The following is a 5,827-nucleotide window of genomic DNA, read 5'->3' on the forward strand; positions in this document are numbered from 1 at the left end:
GGCAGGCCAAACTGCGGGCCTTTGGGCCGCGCCAGGTACAGTCTCGAGCGCCCGGCACGCACGGCGTGCGCGCCCCCGAGCCCACCCCGCGCGCCCAGGGCGGCGGGGGCGTGCGGGGGCGGCTGGGGCCAGTGGGCGGAGACTTCCGGGGCAGGGGCGGGGCCAGGACCCGCAGGCGCCCTAGAAGGCGGGTTCCGCGGGCCGCACCCGGGGCCCCCGCCTTGAAAGGAGATGTCCCCGGGCAGCGCCTTCAGCTCCGCCGACCAGGATTTTTGGGTTGAGCCTCCCTCCTGGAGGCTTAGGAGGATTTAACCGCCTCCTTTTTGATTGTGGTTGCCTAAAAAAAATTTCCGTTCCGTTCCCCTATAAATCGTATGTTACGAATTGCAGAATTGAAAATACAGGGGCTGCCCCCCAGTGAGCTGGGAATAGACACCAAATGCCTTGGTTCCCGTTGTTTTGCTTTAGAGGTGCGTGCCTACGTATTTAGGGACGATATAATATGATGTCTGGAATTTGCTCCAGAGTAACGGGCCGTGAGTGACGAGTGCCTGAAGCTGCGGGGTAGTGCTCGTTACTCTTCTCGGCTCTTCGTACGTGTTAGAAATTTTCCATAATAAAACTTTCCAAAGAGAAAAAAGCCACTTCCTTCTTGATGTTTGTTTGGTCATCTCTGGAAATTCCAGCAAGTATTTATTCGGTAATAGCTCTGATCTGCAGAGCGCCGCTTCCTGCTGTGGGGAGTTGACCACGCACTTCCCTGTTGATTTCTCCCTTGACTGCCTTTCCTTGTACGTCCTGAACTCACTCGCTTCCTTTTAGGCCCATTTTCTTTGCTATAATAAACTTGTGAATGATTTCTGGAACTTTCATATCAGTACAGGGAGTTTTTTAAAAACTTATCCCTCATTAATTTAAAAACTCTAAAATATTCAGTTGCAACTCCTTATGAGTCATATTTTACAAATTAGAGAATTGGAGTCACAGAGGGCTGCCAGCCAGTAGCTAGGAATAGACACCAAATGCCTTGGTTCCCATTCCTTTGCTTCATCTTTTGAATTAGTGTGCTTCCTCTAAATTGGCTTCAGTAGTTCCTTTTAAAATGGAAAAACATTCTGGGCCTCAGTGTTGATTTAAGCTATTTTATTATAACATTACCTAAATATAGATACACCTAACACTATTATACACATAACACTATTCTTACAGTTCTTATATAATTAAAACCAAAACATCACAAATACATAGAAACTTAGAAATGGATGATGTTGATTGATATGGCATGGGTCTTTAAATCTGGAATGCATGATTTTACTGGACTCTGTTAGGGCCTTCTCTAGCCTCCTGGCCTAGTCTTCATGATACCTTCCCTAAGTACACCTGGCTCCACTTTCATGACCACATTTACCACAGCTTGTAACCACCAAAGGTGCAGAATCCTGCCCTCCCCAACCCATTCGGTTCAACAACCTGTACTGTGCCTGGCATGTGGGAGGAATTCAATATTTCTTGACCATGAAAATCTTAACCACAGTGCAAATATATTTGACTTCTCTGAAAGGGCCATATGTCTGCGTGGATTTAGGCTTACATGCATGTGTATCAGTGAGAGTGCTTTTTTTTTTAAAGAAGATGTTGGGGGTAGGAGTTAATTTATTTATTTATTTTTGCTGTGTTGGGTCTTCGTATCTGTGCGAGGGCTTTCTCTACTTGTGGCAAGAGGGGGCCACTCTTCATCGCGGTGCGTGGGCCTCTCACTATCGTGGCCTCTCTCGCTGCGGACCACAGGCTCCAGATGCACAGGCTCAGTAGTTGTGGCTCACGGGCCTAGTCGCTCCACGGCATGTGGAGTCTTCCCAGACCAGGGCTCGAACCCGTGTCCCCTGCATTAGCAGGCAGATTCTCAACCACTGCGGGAAGCCCCAGGGAAGCCTCCAGAGTGCTTTTCCATACAAGTAAAAGGAAACCTAACTGAAGTAGATTAAACAGTACTGGGTTCATGATCTCCCACGAAAAGAATTCCAGAGGTAAAGAAGTTCAAATATTAGATAATTCAGTTACTCAAGGATGTCCTTAAAAACTTGAGTGCCTTCCGTCTTTTACTCCTCCATCCTCAGCTATGACTCCTATGATGGTTACAAGATGGCAGCAGCAGTTCCAAGGACCGTATGCAGATGACAACATTCCTAGGAGAAAAAAGTCTTACCTTTCAAGGAAGGGTCCCAGATGTTCCTCCAGCAGACATTATGAAACACCTGTAAAAATTACATGAAACAGGGCTTCCCTGATGGCACAGTGGTTGAGAGTCTGCCTGCCGATGCAGGGGACACGGGTTCGTGCCCCAGTCCGGGAAGATCCCACATGCCGCGGAGCGGCTGGGCCCGCGAGCCATGGTCGCTGAGCCTGCGCATCCGGAGCCTGTGCTCCGCAACGGGAGAGGCCACAGCGGTGAGGGGCCCGCGAACCACAAAAAAAAAAAAAAAAAAATGACATGAAACACCTGTGAAATGCTTTTAACAGTACCTAGCTTAGAGTAGGTGTTAGCATGGGGTCTTCCACGGTTGAGCAGTCTCTTTGGAGGTGACAATCTGTAGAGAACATGTATATTTCATTGGTGTCTAACAGTAAGCAAGGATTTAGCAGGTGTCCCTAATTTCTATTACTTAGGAGTAAAACCAGAGAGTGCAAAGAGTCATGCTTAAAATATTAAGGATCAGGGTTAAGGGACTGTCTAGCCTGTTAAAACTTTTTCAACAATGATACAGAAAGTAAAATGCTTTAGTTCAACATTCAACTGCCAGTAAGTGTGACACCACTCTGTTCAGCAGTCCAAAAGATGTTAATCCCCAGGGTGACTTTGACTTATCGTTAACCCAAATAATTCTCAAGTGCAAATGTCGGGATTAATATCTCTTACACCCAGTAATGTGAGTTCATTTCTAGAGCCATCCCACTGCACAATCAACTATTCTTCCCAAAGTCCTTAGGCTAGAATTGTGGGGACTGTTTGAAAAATCCCTGCTCTTCCTCCTGCTTTTTTTCTTTCTTTTTTTTTTGATGTGGACCATTTTTAAAGTCTTTATTGAATTTGTTACAATATTGCTTCTGTTTTATGTTTTGGTTTTTTGGCCGGGAGGCATGTGGGATCTTAGCTCCCCAACCAGGGATCGAACCCATACCTCCTGCATTGGAAGGCAAAGTCTTAACCACTGGACCACCAAGGATGTGCCCCTCCCACTTTCAAAGTCATTGTTTCTGAGCACAGACCCACATGGACATCAGTGATTTCAAATGTTAGTCACCTAACCCTGTAGGCTTGATTGAAGCTGGCTTGATTACATACATGTAATGGACATTATGGCTGCCCGGTTAGGGTATATTCCACTATTCTAAGTTAGTGCTATTGCCATAAGCCCAGGGAAGTTGGCCCTAACTATAGTGGCCAACCCTTTAATTAAAGAATGCATGTGTTTGGGACTTCCCTGGTGGTCCAGTGGGTAAGACTCTGCGCTCCCAAAGCAGGAGGCCCGGGTTTGATCGCTGGTTGGGGAACTAGATCCCGCATGCATGCCACAACTAAGAAGTCCACATGCTGCAACTAAAAGATTCTGCGTGCTGTAACTAAGACCTGGCGCAGCCTAAATAAATAAATACATACATACATACATACATATTAAAAAAAAAGAATGCATGTGTTTGGGGGGTGGGAGATGGGGCATTGGGCGCCAAGGGAGCTAGAATAAAGTTGGGGGGAATGACCAAATGTGGGAATTTTGGTTCTGCAAATCCTATGATTTCTTCTCCATTTGAAGCGTCACAAATTGGGGCTACTGAGGACATGGTATCATGGAAGCCATGAGCTTTGTCATCAGAGGGACTTGGATTTGAATTCTGACCTCATCACTTACTAGATTCTGTGAAGGTTTGGTCCTTAATTTCCGAAAGTATAATTGGAACATTAAACCATTCAGTTTATGGAAAATGATTAAGGTGGTTCCTGGCAAAAAGTTCTTTCTAGTATCTAACAGGTGGTTTGCCTCATCCGTGGAACGCTTTAGTCAGAAATTCTAAATTGCGAAGATCTCCTAGGTCACATCCTACTTACTAAGGCAGCTCCGGCAGATCACTGTGTACCCTGCCGGCTCTAACAATGCCAACCGGCCTGCCTTGCCTGGTTTTCTAATGAATAATGTGAAATGCAGGCCCAGTCCCACTTTAAGGGAAGAGGAGCAACTGAGAGCCAGTTGTTATGAAGTCAAAACTCAAAGGAAGGAAAAAAAGGGATGAGGTTACTGCTGGGTGAGTAAGAGAGAGTTTTAGGAGGCAGGGTTGGGGGTGTTCTTCAAGCAGGAAATTTGAAGATGCAAAGAGTCACTGGTCACAGTGGTACACTGAAGCGCTCAGCTGTTTCATGCTGTTTTACACCTGGGTGAGGGGGGATAAGGGCAGTGAATCATTTCTTCATGGTCCTTCCAACTTCTCCTCGAGTTAACTGTGGATGTGTAGGACCAAACGGGAATGAAAATCAGAACAGCCAGTAACTTAAAGACAAGGACTTCAAGAGCAGACTGTTTAAAAAAAATAATAAGCCGGGACTTCCCTGGTGGTCCAGAGGTAAAGAATCCGCCTTCCAACGCAGGGGATGAGGGTTCGAGCCCTGGTCTGGGAAGATCCCACGTGCCGCGGAGCAACTCAGCCGGCAGGCCTCAACAAGAGAGCCTGCGTGCCGCAAACTACAGAGCCCACGTGCCCTGGAGCCTGCGCACCACAACTAGAGAGAGAAAACATGTATGCCACAACTAGAGAGAAGCCCACGGGCAGCAATGAAAGATCCCGGATGCCACGATTAAGATCCCACGTGCTGCACCTAAGACCCAATGCAGCCAAGAATAAAATTAATTAATTAAAAATAAAAATAGAAATAAAAAAGTAGTAAGCAGAATGTCACCTAAGCCATTAACATATTCAGGTGACTTGTTACTTCCCTAATGTGAGACTGAACCTAGTGGCTTCCATTGCTTAAGTGAAATTTTTTCTCAAAATTTGATCAATGCTTCCTGGTCAAGTAATCAAAGTAATTAAACAACAATGAATACAGGGCTTCCCTGGTGGCGCAGTGGTTGAGAGTCTGCCTGCCGATGCAGGGGACACGGGTTCGTGCCCCGGTCCGGGAAGATCCCACATGCCGCAGAGCAGCTGGGCCCGTGAGCCATGGCCACTGAGCCTGCGCGTCCGGAGCCTGTGCTCCGCAACAGGAGAGGCCACAACAGTGAGAGGCCCGCGTACCGCAAAAAAAAAAAAAAAGAGAGAGAAACAAAAACAATGAATACAATATTTGCCTAACAGATTGGCAAAATTTTAAGACTGCTAATTGCTGGTATGGGTAATGTGTGGAGCAACAATCTCTCATCCTGCGGTGGTAGCAATGTAAATAAGACCAGCCTCTCCAGGGAGTAATTTGGCAATATGTACTCAGTTTCTTTTTATTTTATTTATTTATTTATTTATTTATTTATTTATTTATTTTTGCGGTACGCGGGCCTCTCACCGTTGTGGCCTCTCCTGTTGCAGAGCACAGGCTCCGGACGCGCAGGCTCAGCGGCCATGGCTCACGGGCCCAGCCGCTCCGCGGCATGTGGGATCTTCCTGGACCGGGGCACGAACCCGTGTCCCCTGCATCGGCAGGCGGACTCTCAACCACTGCGCCACCAGGGAAGCCCTCTTTTTCTTTTATTTTAAAAAATTTTTTGACGTGGACCATTTTTAAAGGCTTCATTAAATTTGTTACAGTATTGCCTCCGTTCTACATCTTGGCCTTTTGGCCGCG

The sequence above is a fragment of the Hyperoodon ampullatus genome (genome assembly GCF_949752795.1).
Source record: "Hyperoodon ampullatus genome assembly, chromosome: 13".
NCBI classification, from domain to species: domain Eukaryota; kingdom Metazoa; phylum Chordata; class Mammalia; order Artiodactyla; family Ziphiidae; genus Hyperoodon; species Hyperoodon ampullatus.